Source organism: Sturnira hondurensis, unplaced genomic scaffold, assembly GCF_014824575.4.
Source record: "Sturnira hondurensis isolate 20B ecotype Veracruz unplaced genomic scaffold, ASM1482457v3 Scaffold0014384, whole genome shotgun sequence".
NCBI lineage: Eukaryota > Metazoa > Chordata > Mammalia > Chiroptera > Phyllostomidae > Sturnira > Sturnira hondurensis.
In genome coordinates, this window is record NW_028087015.1 from 3,962,658 (window position 1) to 3,981,651 (window position 18,994).

Genomic DNA, 18,994 nt, shown 5'->3' on the forward strand with positions numbered 1-18,994 from the left:
GTTATGGACTGAATGTTTGTGTCCCCCCATATTCATATGTTGAAACCCTTCTCCCAATGGGATGGTATTTGCAGATGGGGCCTTTGGGAGGCGCTTAAGCCGTGAGGGTTAACTCATAAATAGGAACAGCACCCCTATAAAGGGGGCCCAGAGCACTCCCTTGCCCCCTCCAACATGGGAGGACACAGTGAGGAGATGGTCGTCTGTGCACCAGGAAGCAAGGTCTCAACAGGCAGTGACCTGCCAGTGCCTTGATCTTGGACTTCCCAGCCTCCAGAACAGTGAGAAATAAATGTTTGTTTATTAATCCACCTATGTTATTTTTGTTATAGCAGCCAGAGCAGACTAAGGCATTGTATTTTCCACTTAAGTGACTGAATATGATATAGAATGTATTATTGTTCTGATTAAAAAAACTAACAAATACAAGAAAAATGCAAAGGAATTAAGACCCCAAATTACACTTCACCTTGATAACCAACATAGACAATTAATATATGATGTTATTGAAATATTGTTTTTGATGTGTGTACATGATTTTTTACAAAAATTAGATTATGGCATATATATTTTCCCACTGTGAACATTTTGCAAACCTGTATTCTCTTCTGTCCTTGATAAGATGCAAAACATGCTAGAGCAGTGACTCCTAACTGGGGTGACTTTGCCCAGGGGAACACTGGGCTACGTCCGGAAACATTTTTCATCGCCATGACAGAGTGACTGGGCATGTGTGAGTGCCACTAGTTCCTGTGCATCTGGTGTATGGGGGCCAGGAACCCTGCAACATCTTACAACGCACAGGCAGCAACTCCCAACAAAATTACCCAGTCCAAAATGTCAAAAGTGGCAAGGTTGAGAAAATACTATCATTTGTGACAACATGGATGGATCTTGAGAATACCATGCTAAGTGAAATAAGTCAGACAGAAAAAGACTAATGCTGTATGATTTCACTCACATGTGGGATATAACACTGAAAGCAACAAATGAGCAAATAAGAAAGCAAACAGAAGTGCATAAACACAGACAACAGTATGGTGGTTACCAGAGGGAAAAGGGGTGGGGGCCTATAAAGGGTGAAGGGGGCCAAATATATGGTGACAAAGGATCTGACTGGGTGGTGGGTACACAGTGCACTGTACAGATGGTATATCACAGAACTGTGCACTTGAAATTACATAATGTTATCAACCAATGTCACTCCAATAAATTTAATAAAAAATAATATGGCAGGGAAAAATACTGTGAATAAACAAATAATTTTTTAAATGAAACCCTGGTAGGAGGGGATAATGGCAGGGAGAGGGGAAGGGTTTTCAGGAACAACTATGAAGGACACATGGACAAAACCGAGGGGGGCTGGCAGCAAGGGTTAGGTGGGGATGGCTGGGTTGGTAGGGAGTGGTGGGGGATAAATGCAGACAACTGTACTTGAACAATAAAATAATTTTAAAAGTAGAAATAAAAAAGAAACCCTGTTTCAGTGCATAATGTATTTTTTAAATTTAACCTTTTTTATTTTTTTCCTTTATCTTTTAGTCTCCTTACACCCCCCGCCTCCCAGCAATCACCACACTGTTGTCCATGTCCATGAGTCCTGCTGCAATCAATCAGTGAAGGGGGAAACCAAATCTTACACTGCCTAGTCACTGATTGCGGAAGACATATTACTAAATCTCCACTGTACTTCTTCTATGGGGATGCATAAATTTTTTAAGGTTCTTTTTTTTTAGATTTTGTTTATTTATTCTTAGAGGGGAAGGAAAGGAAAGAGGGAGAGAAATATCAATGTATGGTTGCCTCTCATGCGCCTCTTGCTGGGAAATGGCCTGCAACCCAGGAATGTGCCCTGTCTGGGAATCAAACCGTGATTGTGGGATGCATAAATTTTAATATTCCTAAACTTCCTGTGATATATTCTCATCAGGTGGTTTTTGTAAAGCAAAGAAAAATCCTGGCATCCAGTCCCTTAAACACTTAATGCTCTTCTTCATGTAGGATGTAGTTTGATTTTAAAAGTTAAAAATTCACTTAGAGGGTAGTATCAGAAATGTCAATGTTGAAATGCCAGCAGAACGTACACAGATAGGTTTTTGTTGCTTCCATGCAAATTCTTTCAACCTAAGACGTTTGGAAATTTTTAATAGAAAAGGGAAAAAAGTGGTGAATAGTGGAATGTCATGTACACTAAAAAAAGAAGCAAAAACAAATACAAATATTTCATTGTTTCATAACTTATAATATGCTAGAATAGGATAAATTTTAAAAACTAGGACTACAATTGGAATTCAACAGTCAAATGCCCTGTCTACTGTGTAATAATGCTAAAAATAAGGTAGGGACCATTTAAAAGAATGCTACATGAAAATAAAGGCATGATTTGAGCTCGAGTCTTACCACCTTAGAACCTAAAAGAATCAACATCAAAAACCAATAAGGAAGAAAATAAATTTATGGTGAGCAGTACTTGTTTCTGAAACTGTGATCCACAGGTAGAATTGGGGTTGGGGACATGTATGAATTTTCTTTAACCTCTATTTGAAATTAATCATTTCCTTCCATGATGAATGTAGGAGACAAACTACAGCAACATTGGCAGTACCTGTGACTTTGTCACTAACAGAAATCAAAGACATTTTCCTATGACATTACAATTATTACAGAAGCCCCCAAACATCATTGACACTCCTTACTGTGCTGACTTTACAGTAACCATCAGACTGACTGCCAGATCCTGCTATTTTATGCCTTAATACAGAGGCACACACACAAGGCAGGGAGAAAGTAGGTTTACATTGTGAGTACATGAAGCAGAGTTTATTCTTGAGTTATTTTAAAATTAATTATTGTATTTTTTCATATGAGCTGTAAACCTACTTTAGTCCTATCTGTATTACTATATTGCAAATTTTTATTGTTTTGATTAACTTTTCAGAATAATTACTTTGTTGACCATGTATTTTGTTTTATGCATTTAAAACATTTTTAATGTTTGCCAAAGAGGTCTGTGCCACACACACAAAAGTTAAGAACCCATGGTCTAAGTAGAAAATAAATAGAATTTGTTTACCTCACTCAGCTCACAACCTGTTTATAGAATCCTTAAGGTCAGATGTTTCAGAATGCAGAATTTTCAAGTTTCAGTTGGTGGAGAAGCCACCTGACATGTAATGCCCCAGCACAGTCTGGGCAGCATCCTGGAATCAAACATACTAATATTTCTTCAGCAGAACATATGAAAACACACACCGAGTGGAACAAATAAAAGCAACAAATAGTTTCCCATTGCTTAACTCTGGTTTTACTGCCAAATGCACTTAGATCAGCACAGGTTTTGTGATCAAATAAATTCTGAAAACAAAAATAAAAACTTTGTCTTTCAGGGGTTTTTGAATTTTGGAATTGTGATAAGGGACTGGGGTCCTATTTTTGTATAGATAAATGAAATATTCATCTGCTCTGTTCTTTTCCCAAGTTACACCCACTTGCCTCCCATAATTTTGAATTAATAGCTTTTTTACTCTGTATTATTTAAATTTTCATAGTAGCAAGATTTTCTTACAAGTTTGGGTACAGCGGTCAAACTTGTAGCAGAAGCCACAGAGGACAGGCAGCCTGTATATGACCAGGTAACATCCCTTGGACCAATTTGGGTTGAAATGTGAACCTCAATTCTCAGCTCAACCATTAACAGAGCTTCTTTGGTAACCATTGCAGAATCCTCTAGCACATTTTTTTCCTTGTGTGGCACTGACAAACATTAAGATGTTCCATTGCCTTATGACCCATTTGGGGGAAACACACTCATTTGCCAAAGAACACAAATACTGGAAAGAAAAAGCAAGAGAAAAGGGAAGATAGATATTTTATAATCCATCAAATTGTGAAAAAAGGCACATAAACTAAATAAGCAAACACAACATGCTTGCTCTGCTGGGAAATTAGACAAGTGTCTCAAGATGAACCAAAACTGAGCCATTGCAAATACAGGGTAACATGTATACTATAGAAATGAATAAACTACATTTGAAAGAAACTTGAAACCTATGTAATCTTAACCACTGTCATCCCAATAAATTTAATAAAAAATATAAAAATATATGAATGTTAGTGATGAAAGTTTCAGTCAAAACACTAAGAACAGTAAGCCCTTATATAAAATACAAAAATAAGCTAAATATATATTGATCACATGATGAGAGTGTAAGGGGGAGGGGGGGAAAGAGAGAGAACTCAAACAAATCAAGATTATATGTAACAGGATATTCTGGTTCTTGGTCTGGACAGAGGGCTTGTGAGAATTCATCAAATCACTAAAAAAAAACCCCAAATCACAGATACAGAAAATCAAATGAAATAAGTAAATGCTGTGCATAAATCAATGATGATATTTTGTCAAGAACTTTGGGTCATGTAAAATCCCATTTTGGGCAACTGAGGAAATAAGAAATGTTTTACAAATAAAAAAAAAGTAAGTTAACAGGTCTTCATGAAGCCATTCTGTCAACAGATTTTTCACTCATAGCTGCTAACCATAGTATGAGAGAAGATAAATTAGGAAGTATGCATAGTTAAAAGGCTCTTACTTAGTCAACTTCCAAGTGCATTTTATTGAGGTGATGTGCTAGGACCAGCTTCAAGGGCCAAACGCCTGCATCTCTTCCCGACTCTTCACTCAGGGGTCACACCGGTTGCTTGAAATCAGCCATGGAGACAGTGTTTATGCCCCAGAAACTGCCAAGTGCTAAAAGTCAGATTTTTTTTCTCCTGGAGAAATATTGATCAGTATAGCACAACTTTATTGAAGAATAACTTACACTGACAAAATTCACAAATGCATGATGAATTCTCAAAAACTGAAAACACCTATGTAACCACTGTCTGGCAGAACAGATAAAACCTCACTAACGTCTTGAGGACCCTCTCGTGCTGCCTCCCAGGAAACTGACTCTCAGCCAGGTCACTTACTCCAAGTCACAGAGACAGCAAGTTTCAGAGGCAGGACTTCCCTCTAGCGCTCTCACACAATGCCATATTCATTACCATTGTATTTATTTCCCAGTTTTATATCCTGTTGGGATTCCCATAGCACGGGGTACTTGAACTGGCAGCTTCTACATGGGTGCTTATTTTGCAGTGGGAACGTTTGGTTGGGCAGAGACACTGCTGTCGGTGCACCACAGACCTATCTGTGGAGATCCTAGAGAAAGCTGGAGGGGGGGAGTACCTGCTGCTCACAAAAATGTTGGTGGATCCCCCTGAAAAGCTTTAATGCTCAAAGTAAATCACTCAAGGCTAAAGTGAACTTCCCATATGGCAGGTATAAAAGAAACAAGAATCCTCCACTACTCACTGAAAGCTTTCTTAAATGAGTGCATGTTTCTCATTCATCAATGCCACTATATATCTGTAAATTAATGCTGCCTAAATATTTCCCTAGTTAATAAATATGAAGCAATTAACTGAGACTTTGTCAGCATCCAGCACAGTGCTCAGCACACAGGTGACACTCAGTAAATGCTGGAGCAGACTGACAGCTGTCAGAGGCGAGGGGGCTAAGGGGCTGGATGAAAGGGTGAAGGGATTAAGCAAAAAAAGAAAAATATATATAATCTCACATACACACATGGTAGTGATAGCCAGAGGGGAAAGGGATGGTGAGGGTAGGGGGAAATTTGGGATGGAAAAAGACTTTGCTTTGGGCAATGGACACATGATGCAGTGTGCAGATGTTTTGTTAAGTTATACACTTGAAACCTGTGTCACTTTGTGAACCATGTCACCCCAATACATTCAGTCAAAGAAGAAATAAAGCCTAACTGGAAATATCCCTGAACCACAGTGCCAAAAAAGAAAAGAAAAAAGCAGGAACGATGTGTAGAATGGAAGTCTATAGCTCCATAAATGTTTAAAGTCTAACAAGTTGGATTTCAAAATCACCAAATTCTAATCTGCAAAAATGTAATGGTTTTGCAGCAAGTGAATCTAACTTGTCTGTTGGGTTATTTGGTGTGTGTGTAGCCTTGGACAACAATCTTCAGAGGAAACTGTCCACTTCCAGTTTAAAGCTCAAGTTTCTTTGTGGTAAACAGGGTTCCTCCCCCCACCACCTGTGTACATTCTCCTTCCTGTCTCCCATCCTTGATCCCTCGTCAGAGGGCGTGGGTGGGCACAGAGCCTCTATGGGTGCCTGAGGTGAGAGGGAAGGGGATGAATGGCCCATGGATGCCCGCTGTCAGTACTGGCTCTTCATTCATTCTTACTGGATTCCTATGTGTATGGCACTAAACAAAACCTAAAAAGACCGTTTTCTTGTGGAGCTTATAGTCCAGTGGGGATAGAAAAAACAATAAAGTAAACATATACTAGGGAGCAATAAGTACCAGGCAGGAAAATAAACTGTAAGGAAATAGAGTAAGTGTGTACAGGTAGGGAGGCAGGTCACCAAGACAAGGCAGTGAAATGCAGTCTCTAAAGAAATGCCATTTGCTTCAGAGATGTAAATGAAGTGAGAGGCTCAGGTGGCTATCTGAGGGTCGATCCTTCTGGGTAGAAAGAACAGTAAGTGCTTGGTGTGCTCAAGAGACAGGGAGGAGACTACTGAGGCTACAGCAGGTGGAGTGAGGGGACAGGTGATCGGTGGGCCAGGAGAAGGCGACAGCAAATCACTGAGTAATCACTGGTGAAAAGTTCTAAAGCGGCCCTGCCACCAAGCTTCCACTGGGAAGGTAAAAACCAAGGACTCTGTATCAGGTCCTCCGACACATGTTAGCATATGTAACTCTCAAGTCCAGTTTAAAAGTGTGGGATCTGAGCTCATGCTGGTTAAGGCTTTCCTAGTCTACAACCACAGTTTGTTTTCATCATTCTGGTATATAATCTGCTGGTCTCGTCATATAGTTGTGCTAGAAATGCTGGAATAAGAAATATTTAACTGAATCTTTCACAAAGGATTCATTCACAGCCTTTATTATATAGATACGTATTTTGAATGTACAAAAAGACACTCATCCTTGGTAGCTTTACAGAGTATTTCCATATTTAATATACTACGCAAATGCAGGTTAACACTTTGTGGAAAGCTGTGGCCTGCGGCTACGTGGGTGTTTACTGTGCTGGTGGTTCAGGTGGAAGAAGAACACGAGCACCACCCGCTAGTCCGATCTGTTTCACTCCTGAGTTCAGAGAGCGAGGAGCAAGAACACACAGAGAAGATGTGTATCTCCAAACGTGTTCAAATCTAGTTGCTTCCTCTGTGTTCTGATGGATGAGCTGCACTTTCATAGTTTCACCAAAAACTTCAAAAGGTTAACATGAAAAAGTATATTTTGTTATATTCAGCAAACAACCAGAATCTCAAGTAAAACTTTTATCATGTTTCTCATTTTAAATGCAATTTACTTTTTTGGAACCATGAATTTGCAAAGTAAGCATTTTCAGATGATTATAATGCTTGTTTTTACAAGGATAGGTAATATTTATATCTATCATTAAAAATTCATTAGCATAGCATATCTCTAAGGGAAGGCTAACTGCTTCATGAGAGAGAGCAGTATGTTTCAGAAGAGCTCTGATTTTAAAATGTTTCTATCTCCAAAATGAAGTGAAATTAATAATTCAGCTGGCACCAAAATGCCACAATCAATACAACAGCTTCTAACTCTACTACAGAACAACACTTTAAAAGACAATCACTTTATAAATAGACTCCATTCTTGTTTTGAGCTAGACACATAAAACACAGCAAGCTTTTTCAAAGAAAGGACAGTGTTTACTAGCAGACAGGAAAATGCAACGTACAGCAAAAGCAATGACCCCCAGGGGCAAAGTGAGCTGTCCATAAATGACAAATAAGAGCTCAGAATAAAATGGCCTGCAGCAATGATTCTCAAACATTAGAGAGCACACGCATCACCTGGGGAACTTATTAAAATGCAGATTCTGATTCAGCAGGTAGAGTGGGGCCTAGGAGGGTGTATTTGTAACAACTTCTCTGGTGAAGTGGTGAGCCCTTACGTGTACTGTTTATAAAGTTCCTACCCCTGGGAGCTGTTGGGAGACCTAAACTACACCAGTAAAAATAATATTTGAATCCTTTCTTTACAAAATATTATGCTTTACCAGTAGGAGAAGCAGTAGTAAGTTCTCAAAACCAAAACCAAACAAACAAAAACCACCAGAAAGCACTAATTACCATTCTGACCCTTCAAATCATAATAATTTCAACTGTTATTTGAATTTGGGGAAAAAAGGAGACTAATTTGCATATTTAAACTTGGAGATCTCTTACTGAGGAAATGTCAGTCCTGCTGGCTAAAAACTGGGGAAGCCTAACTAAAAGATCTGTAGATCTTCGAGGGGTAACGACAGGGTAGTGACTGGACAGGAGCAAGGATGTAAAGTTACACAACACATACCTACCAATTCATCCTGAGGAAATGATGAGACTTGAATGTGTATGTACAAAGGAGTTACATCAGCCAAAAACTGTGTGTGTTACCAAAGTGGCCAAAGAAGGGGATTAGTTAAACAAACTATGGTATGTCTACAACTACACTAATTCATTTTCTTTCATCCATAAAAGGAAATACTAGGTGACCAATAACACTGTAATACAGATCTGCAATTAATGACATGGTAAATTATTTACAGAACATTATAAGAAAAAAAGGCTAGAGGATAATATGAACAAGATTATTCTATTTAAATATATGCAAACATAGAAATGGTAGGTTGTAAGTAATTTGGGAGGTTTTTTAACCTAAAATAAATATTTAGCTTAATGTAAGCAAATAAAGTAATACATGTTTCCTGAACACAAATACATTTAGAGTTATATCCACGAAATTCAGAGCTTGAGTAAAATACTTAACTTCTTTGTAAATCAGTTTCCTCATCTAAAGTAGGCATTACAATATGACCTTTACAAGAGCTGTGGCAAAGATTAATATGCTCTAATAAATGTAAAGTGCTTAAAACAGAGCCTATGAAGTCTGTCTAGAAGGTATCCCACCATGTAATATGAAACATAGAGACATTTATTGAAGAAGATACAAGAAATATTGTATATAGGACAATGATGCCTCAGTTCCGTTCAAAGTAGGCCATTTGCCATCATCTTCCCTGTCATATTTTCCTGAATCTTATCAATGGTCTGAAATCTCTTTCCTTTCAAAGGTGATTTAGATTTCTGGAAAAGCCAGAAGTTGCAGGGCACCAAATCTGGGCTGTAGTGGGGCTGAGTCACCTGGGTGATTTGATGTTTTGCCAAAAAACTCTGCATGAGACGTGATGTATGAGTGGGCACACTGTCATGATGAAGCTGACAATCACCAGTTGCCCATAGCTGCAGCCTTCTGAATCATCCAAATAGTTTCTGTGGAGGAATGTTCAAGCTTAACACAAAATTTGATACAGATTTGCTGCTCTGCTCATTCAGTCATTTTGAATGTGACACCCACACAGCACACATGCTCACTCAATGGTGTCTACCACCCCCACTGACTAGTACAATGAAGTCATCACTGTTCATCCATGCACATTCCAGTCCACTCTCCTTGGCTGCCAGGTTATATTGATGTCACGCAAGCTGTTCTCATCATATTTACAATGGCTGGACTTTTCCGACAGACCTTGTATAGTAAGCATGACATAAGAGTTAGCTATTTGTTTGTTTTTTTAAATGATTAAACTGGTTTCTTGTTGACACTTGTCTGAAATGATATAATAATTCTGCTTTGGCACCTGAGTCTACATATTAGCTCTAGGAACTCTGGAAATAACCAGAGTTCCCAGCTGAAAATGGGAATAGGACCTGAACTGACTTTTCTCCAATGAAGACACACAGAAGATCAATAGACATAGGAAGAGATGCTGGACATCACTAAAGATCAGGGAAATGCAAATTAAACCACACGAGATTATCACCTCATACCTGTCAGAATGGCACCTACCAATAAATCAACAAACAAGTGTTACCAAGCATATGGAGAAAAGAAAACCCTCATGTACTGTTGGTAAATTGTAAATTGGTGCAACCACTGTAAAAACAGTATGAGGGCACCTTCAAAAATTTAAAATTGGACAACTATATAACTCAGTAGTTACTATCACTGTTACTATATAACAGTAATTTCACTTTTGACTATTTATCCAAGGAAATCCAAAACATTACACTGAAGAGTTATATGTACTCCCATGTTCTTCCTTGCAGCATTACTAGTAATTTCCAAGATATGGAAGCAACATACATGCCCATCAATAAACAAATGGATAAAGAAGATGTGTATATATATATATATACACACACACATACACACAGAGAAATATTAGCATTAAAAGAATGAAATATTGCCGCTCATGACAACAGGGATGGACCTGGAGGTTAATATGCCATGTGAAATAAGTCAAAGATGAATACCATATGATTTTGCTTATACGTAGAATCTAAAAAATATATGCAAAACAGAAACAACTTCACAGATAACAGAGAAGATATTAATGGTTGCTGGATGGCAGGGTGGTTGGCAGAATGGGTGAAAAGTTCAAGGGATTACAGACGTACAAACAGCCAGTTGTAACAACAGCCGTGGGAGGTAAAAAGCACAGCCCAGGGAACACTGTAATAGTTATGCATGGTGTCAGACGGTGCTGTATTTATCAAGGGATCACTTTGTAAGCCTTATAAATATCTAATCACTATGTTGTATATCTGAACCTAATATAATAAGTCAACTGTGATTAAAATTTTTTTAAAAAAGGATATAAAGTTTAATTCATTTATTTGGCCCTTTATTCAGATTCTATGCAGCATCTATAAATATATATCCAAAAATCAAGTTGTTAGGTTTCCTTACAGTAATGAATGTTGTATTATTTCCTATCCCTTAAAAGTAAAAGCAAAGTAGTTTCGTTTTTTCAAAAGCAGCCTATTAATGCCTTTCAAGTACTTTTCTATTTCACCAGATCTGCGTCATAAAAATCTAGTTCCTAATAGAGAAGAGATAAATAAATGAATGAAAAACAGTCACTGCCCTCCAGTGAAGTGAAAGCTGCCCTCTAGTGAGAGCTGCCACCAAATAAAAAGTGACCTCTTCCTGTGAAGGCTTGGAGGGGTGGTTTCCACATGGACAAGGAAGAAAGTGCTAAGTGACACTTGTGTTCATTTTTGTAGAACAAAAACAAACCTTTATGTACATTCTACAGTGATGCTAAGCTTACTTTCTACATTTTAACTTCAAAACATGTAGAGCAAATATATTTTAAGTAATTTAAATTTAAAGAGTAGACTTTGTTACCTTTAATAAATAACTCCCCTACATCATGCTTTTTTCTTCCATTTGGAGGGGAAGGAGTGTATTTAGGTGCATATTTATAAGTATATTTATATATCCTCTTTCTCGGTTAGAATCCTTTAGAAGTACTATAACACTGTTAAAGAAAGGAGTTAAGGGCGGATTTCTTATTCATGCTTTCTCTCAGATATTCAAAAAGCAAACATTTCCTTAAAAAGTAAAAAGCCTTACAGAAAACATATTGAGATCTAATTTTCATTAAGGATTAATATTGGTTTTCTATTATTATTATACAGGGTGGGGCAAAAGTAGGCTTAAACTGTGAGTATATAAAACAGAGTTTATTCTTATATCACTGTTTATTAATTATTATATTATTTTCCACACAAACAACTGTAAATCTACTTTTGCCCAACTCTGCATTCTGTTGATTTTATTATCTTGGCTACCTGATGTTATTATAGCAAACTTTTAGTTAGTAAGTATTTTATACTTATTTATTTATTTATTTATTTATTTAAATAAATGATTATTTTTAGAGAGAGGAGAAGGAAGGGAGAAAGAGAGGGAGAGAAACATGGATATGAGGGAGAGACACTGGTTGGCTCTCACAGGTGCCCAACTGGGACTGAACCCACAACCTAAGCATGTGCCCCGACCTGAGGAGAACCAGTGACCTTTTCATTGGGGTATGATGTCCAACCAACTGAGCATAAGTACTTAATATTTATTAGCTTATTAAATCCGCACAGTCCATAGTATTGTTAGCCCCACTGCAGTAAAGAAACTCAAGTGCAGAGATTTTAAATGTACTAAGGCTTAATTGAATAACAGATGATAGGCTATATAAGGGGTGACCCCCCAAACTGAAATTTATTTTTAAAAAATTGCATACTTATTTTTACATGTTTAAATTTTAGTCACCTCCAAAGTACGCTCCATTTGATGCAACAGGCCTATCGAGACTTGTTCCCACTGCTCAAAAAGTTTTTGAACTCATGGATTTTGATGCCTTTCAGTGCTTCTTCCGTTTTTTGTTTCATCTCTTGCAAATCAGCAAAATGTTTCCCTTTGAGGACTTCTTTCCATTGGGGAAATAAACCAAAAAGTCACTAAGGGCAAGATCAGGTGAGTAGGGAGGGTGGAGCATGGGAGTCATACCATTTTTGGTCAAAAACTGCTGAACACTCAGCGTGGGGTGGGCAGGTACCCTGGTAAATCACCCATCATGAAATGGGCAAACATGCTGAAAGAGTCTTCCAAAAAAAATTCACTAAAGCTGAATGCAGCCTCTTGCAACAAGGCCAGCTGGTACCCTGATAGATGGGTTCCTAGAACACTCACCTAGCAGGAGAAGCCTGTACAACAAGGGGCCCGCCCTCCAGAAGATAATTTTGTTTTTTTTCTGGGTACCCACCTCACAATCTAAAGACTCACAATCTGAGTCCAGAATCCATGCTTATCACCATTGCCTTATTCTGAGTCCCACAAATTAGAACTAAACATCTCCCTTTAAATCTGAAAAACATAAATTGAAGCCTATGTGCATTAAAGTGCTGCGAAGCTAACCTATGGAACCGTGAAGAGCTAAAAACATAAACTTGACATGTTAAGGTAAATGATAGATAAACTATGATGTAGCAAACATTGTACAGACTCACTCTGCTAAGAATGAACTAGAGAGAACCATCAAGTCCTGTTCCTGGGGCCAAACACTGAGTTTTCAGGAGCAAACAGCTGCCTGTGCATTGGAGTTTCCATAGTGTCTATTACCAATACAAGAGCTAATCTGACTCAAAGACAGATCTACTTAAATGACTTAGTGCCTTCAAAGAACTCAGAGCAGGACCTAGCAGAGGTGCTCAGTAGACGTCGACAATCATCATCGTCGTCATTATTGCCTTTTAAATACACTAACAATATTTTGGTGCATACAAGGAGTGCTTTTGTTTATTCAGGGATGCTTCCATTTACTTTTAGTGATATTTTTGTGCAAGTCAATTGAAAGAGATGTGTGAAATTTTTCCCTTTGCGTCTAGTCAATCAGTGTATTTTCAAAGTCTTCAAAGTCACCGGAGATGATAACATTCAGAATCAGTGTGTCCGGATGTAAAGTTTGGAATAACAACATATGCTATTCAGTGTTACTTAGGTGATGCTAAGGGTAAGAAATGACAGAAAATGAACCTCATCTCAACCTTGTTTTCTAGTACTCTGCACCCTTCTTGACTCTCCAGGGCTTACTGAATTTCTTATTTCACTTTCCTGTCAACAGCACCTGCAACTATTGAAAGGCTCTAATGCATGAGGCATGTGACATTTAATCACTTAAACAGCACTGTGAGGAAGTCACCCTGTCCTTTTCTCTGTAGTCTTTTCACTGACCTTGAATTGGATAGATCTGGTCTGAAATCACAGCTTTGCCATCTAGCAACAGTGAGACATTGGACAAGTTTTTAATCTCTTTATATCCCATTTGTTTTATATGTTAATAGGGAGTAAGTATGGAATACTATAAAATTAAAAATACTTATATACTAGGCACTAAATAAGCCTATAACACTATATTTGTTTTTATACTTCCAAGGATTCTACTGATTTCTGCAATGCCATTTTAATAATTGTTAATTATTTCATCCTATTTAGCTTTACTTTCTAATATTATCTTAATATGGCATTGCTTAACTAAGTAGGAAGACTTAAAATGTTTTAATAATTCATGGTATATAAAGATACTTTGTGTAGTTATACAGCATACAACAATTTTTTCACAAGGCAATTTAGCAATAAGTATCGACAGCCTTAAAATTACTGCATATCCTTTGATGCATCATTTCACTGCTAGAATTTATTCCAAGGAAATAATCCTGGATACACACAGTAGCCTTAAGTTAGTAGCCTTAGTAGCCTAAGGTTGACACACATCAACCTTAGGTATAATGACGCTATTTAAACATGCTCAACAACTCTCCAGCAATTAAATATATTTTAATATGCTTTGATAACTCATTTTAATACCATTTAGTAACTTAAAATGCTGCAGGAGTATATGCACTAACATGAGAAGATATCATGGTAGATTTACCAAGAGAAAAGCAGTTTTAATATACAATTTGGCTTCATTTTATAAAAAGAAGTAATAGAAAATATAAAAAGTATAAATAAGAAATTTATAAAGATGTTAATAGCAGTTGTTATTGGTGGGATCAGAATTGATTTTCTATTTGTCTTTTTGTTTTCTGTATTTTTTTACAAAATTTTCATGAATGAAGACTACTTATAAGTTGACAGCTTATCAACAGAAATCTAGTTATAAAGAGACGTATAAATGACCAAATAGTATACATAGAAAGAGTCCAAGAGAGCAAAGAGACTCGTGGACTCTTGAGGCACGTGGTGGGAGATGCAAACACACATTGCGATGGGAAGAGGGAGGAGGAGGTGTGGCCAGGAGAAAAGCGGGAACTGTGAATCAATGTGGACAGTGTGGCGGGGTCTGCACTGTGTAAGTAACCATTTGTGATGCCTTGCGTGACTGCTCCCAGTTTGTTTTCATCTGTGTATGCCTGCCTGTATGTCCTTTAACAGATGGCTTTAGAGTAAACGGAAAACGAAGCACACCATTCTTACATAAAGATAGCCTCGGTTTTCACCTCTTAGCACTCCTGAAAACATTAGCTTTCAAAGCAACTAGTTTTTAATTCATGAATTGTGTATCAAAGTCACTTCCCTTACTGTACTGGCTGTGTAAATTTTATGTACTAACTTTACATATAGCTTCACCTTATTTTAGCTATTCTTGTTTATCCTCTAGATTTCCTTCCTTAAAAATATGATCATATATGTATCTGCATTCCTCAAATCTTTCTAGGAACAAAGCAGGAGACATAAACACATTATTAATTAATAATGTCAAACTCATCCACAAGGACAAGATTGTGGTTGAGACATTCTCCTAGTGATATGGAACTTGAATGGACAGATAAAGATGATTCATTTTTAGTTTTTACTATATTCAATTAGTGTAATTTTGGAAAATTCAGGTTTGAAGTATTTCAGTAAGAAATATCCTCCAGTAGGATATTCCTTAAATTGCATATTGGTTTAGTCCTTTCATTACCACATATACTGTCTTATTTAAAGTCTTCACTGTCTTACTTGATATCATACTTTCTGATCTCCAGGTTTCCAGACACCCATCTCAGTCCCCCAAATATGCCCAGAAAAGTAATCTCTGCAAAATGTAAAACTGTTGTCAGGACCTCTCTGTTGCCAAAAGGTCTCCTCAGCACAGACTGCAAGTCCGCCCTTGAGTTCTCCCCCACAAGGTCACCAGTCTTTCATCTAGTCACAATGAATTACGTGAGATTCAAAGAAAGGACCAGGATGATTCATGCCTCTCCACCTTTCTCCACATTGCTCTCCCTGCCTGGATTGCTCTTCAATACCTCGTCTAACCAGCAGAGACCTTTCACCTTCCAAGATAACTCAGCTCAAGCACCATGACCCTTGCAAAATGTTTCCTTTTTTTTACTGTTGTTGTTTACCATTTTTATTATTTTACAATATAGTTGTGATTAAGGTCATTATATTCTTTATGCTTATGACCTATAAACATCATTTTCCCATTACAGTTTATACTCAGTTTTGTTCTGCATTAGTTTCAGATGTACAGCACAGTGGCCAATTATGTGCTAGCCCACAGAGTGGTCTCGCTGGTGTTTCAAGTCCCGCCTGGTCTGTTACGGTACTACCGACCATCCTCTCTCTGATGTAATTTACACCTCTGTGACTATTCCGCAACCTCCAACTTGCACTTCTCAATCCCTGTGAAACAGTCTCAGTCTTTCTGTAGTCAGGTAGAACTGATTACTTCCTCTTTTGTACCCCCACTGCACCTCGTAAGATGGTCATCATTATAATTTATTTCTATTTTTCTCCCTTTAGTATTCTGGGTTCCCCAAGAAAAAGGTCATGCTTAATTCGTACCTGTATCTAAGTGCCTAGCAGAGTGCTTCACCATTACCCTTAATAACTATTTTCTCCTTTTCTTTCTGGACATTGTTCACACTGACCACAGGCCAGCTTGGCCTACGTCTGGCCTTCACCAGATGCACCTGCTGCAGAGACTGTCTAGAGAGCCTGGCACTCATGGCTATTATTTAGAAACTTTTGATGGCTTATTTGTAGATCGTCACAGCACTAGCAATCCCTTTAATGTCACAGTTGAAATATTATTCAATTACAATGTTAAGTTATACATTTGTTTTTGTGGTTATCTTACAACATTAACAAAAGTGTCCTGGCCAACTCCACCACTCACTTGCTAAAAGACTTGGGTTAGGCTCTGGCTGGTGTAGCTCAGTGGATTGAGCGTGGGCCTGCAAACCACACGATCGCAGTTTGATTCTCAGTCAAGGGCACATGCCTGGGTTGCAGGCCAGTTCCCAGCTCCCGGCAGGGGACGCACGAGAGGCAACCATACATTGATATTTCTCTCCCTCTCTCCTTCCCTTCCCCTCTAAAGATAAATAAATAAAATCTTTTAAAAAAAGAGAATTTGCAAAAAAAAAGACTTCGGTTAGAATAATTTACCTCTTCAAGCCTCAGCTTCTTTATCTATGAAATAAGCATACCTATGTGATAGGCTTATTGTGCAAATTAGAAATAAAATATGTAAAGTACCTAGCTCTCTCCTCTTTTTAATCACACAGCTAATAAACAGTAGTTTCAGAATTAGGGTCTTGAAAGAAGTAAAAACAAAATTATTATCATTATTACAAGTGCCATTCTCAGTCTTAGCACTGGCTTTGAAATAAAGAACTTTAGGAATTTTCTCTGTAATAGAACTCAGTAAATATTCCCTTTGAGAAGGCTCTCCCTCCCAATTCAACATGCACACACTCAACTATACTTTCTCTCAGCTGTTATTTTATTTTTCATGATTTCAGCACTGAGGATTTGTGAGTGATCTTTAACAAACTATTCCAATTCAGTCATGAAAAAAAATGGAGGAGGAAATTCAAAATCACTTTATATCACACTCAACAATTATTAACTGGCTGTTTCCTCACTGGTCTTGGGAAGCATTTAGATGAAAGATGCACGGCCCCACCCTGCAGAGGCCCAGAGTCTAGCCAGGCCCACCCATAGTCTTAGGATGTGTTACCTGTTACACTCGGTGCCTGGGAAGAGCCTCAGAGACATGGAAGCAACTAAACTTGCCTGGGCAAGGTGACTAAAGAGTAATATTTGAATTGAGTCTTGATGGGTGAGTATCTTCTTAAATGGAGAATGCAGAGGAGAGAAATCAAAATAGAGGGACCAGTTATGGATGTATGAAAGCACCTATCATTTTGGAGGAAATGAAAAGAACCTATACCAAAAAAAGGTGACAGGTAGGTTTGAGGGAGATGAAATTGAAGAAGATGAAAGTGGAAATTTAGGGTGTAAACTGTGAATAAGTTTGGACATTATACTTCATAAATGTGGATTCACAGATTTCCAGGTAAGAGACTATTCTGACCAGGTATACTTCAGCTATAATTCAATAAGGAGGTAACAAGGACTTGAACTAGAGCCCTGACCCATGGGAATAGAAAAAAAAAAGAAATAGTTTAAGGGTAGAATAAATCAAACTTAATAACCAATTATATAAGAGTATGATAACCAATAATATGTGGACAATGAAGAAAACGGAATCATGAAAGACTCCCATGTATCTAGCTTTGGGAATTGGTTAAATGATGCTATAAATTTAGATAGAAAACTCAAGAAAATTCAACACTGGGTTGGCTATCCTATAAAGCTTTGGAATTTTATGTGGATTCAGTGTCATGTGAAAATAGCTATCTTTGACAAAATGAGTGCATAAACCAACCTCAAAGTGTGGCTACCTTTGGCAAATGTAAATATTGGCCTTAAAGGGAAAAATATGTTTTTATTTTGTGTTACAGAAGCAATCCATGCTTATTTTAACTACTTGGAAGAAAAGAAAGATCTTTATAAATCTTTGAAAAATTCTGATATTTTCCTTCTATTTTTCATGGTTATGAAAATTATCTATAAACACATTTACATAGCCTGTTTGTTTTTCACTTAACATTTTAACATAACATTTTAAAGGAATATCTTTAACATATGTCCTCTTAGAATTAAGGTAAAATGAGAAAGGGTAACTGTCACCTAGAACGTCCACCTACATGAGGCCAGAAGTTAGAAAGCCTAAGCTCATGGTATTGTCACTGACCACACTATCTCTTTATTTAAAAGGAAGCAATCCTTACAAATTGAAAGGATGAGACACATCACTATCATCTATCCACCTAATTTCATCTAATTTTTACTTTTTATGGACGAGGCACTAAACACGAAGGAAAAAATCAAGGCTCAGATGAATTAAGTAACTTGCAAAAGACCACACAGCTAAATCATCAAACTGAAATTCAAATCTCAATTTGTTGGGACTTCTGGTTTTCCTTCCAGTATGTTAAGCTGCTTCCCTTCAATTACAAGCCATGCAGAATGATAGATTTTTTGAAACAGTCCAGGGCATTGGCTTAGAATGCAAGGAGATTATTGAGGGCAGTGGGTGTCGATTCTAGCGGTGGGGAAAGAACCAGGCAGAGTGGTAGACTAAGTAATTCCCATGGGCCTTTTCAGCTCTAACGTTCTGTGACTCTGCACCCTTCAGTGGG

General features: G+C 37.6%; 1 protein-coding gene across 2 annotated transcripts in view; it reads right to left on the reverse strand.

Moving 5' to 3' along the window:
- The window catches only part of RNF180 (ring finger protein 180), a 157,247-nt gene that overhangs the window by 61,390 nt on the left and 76,863 nt on the right, over nt 1-18,994 (reverse strand). The gene's annotated exons all lie outside the window — the stretch shown is intronic.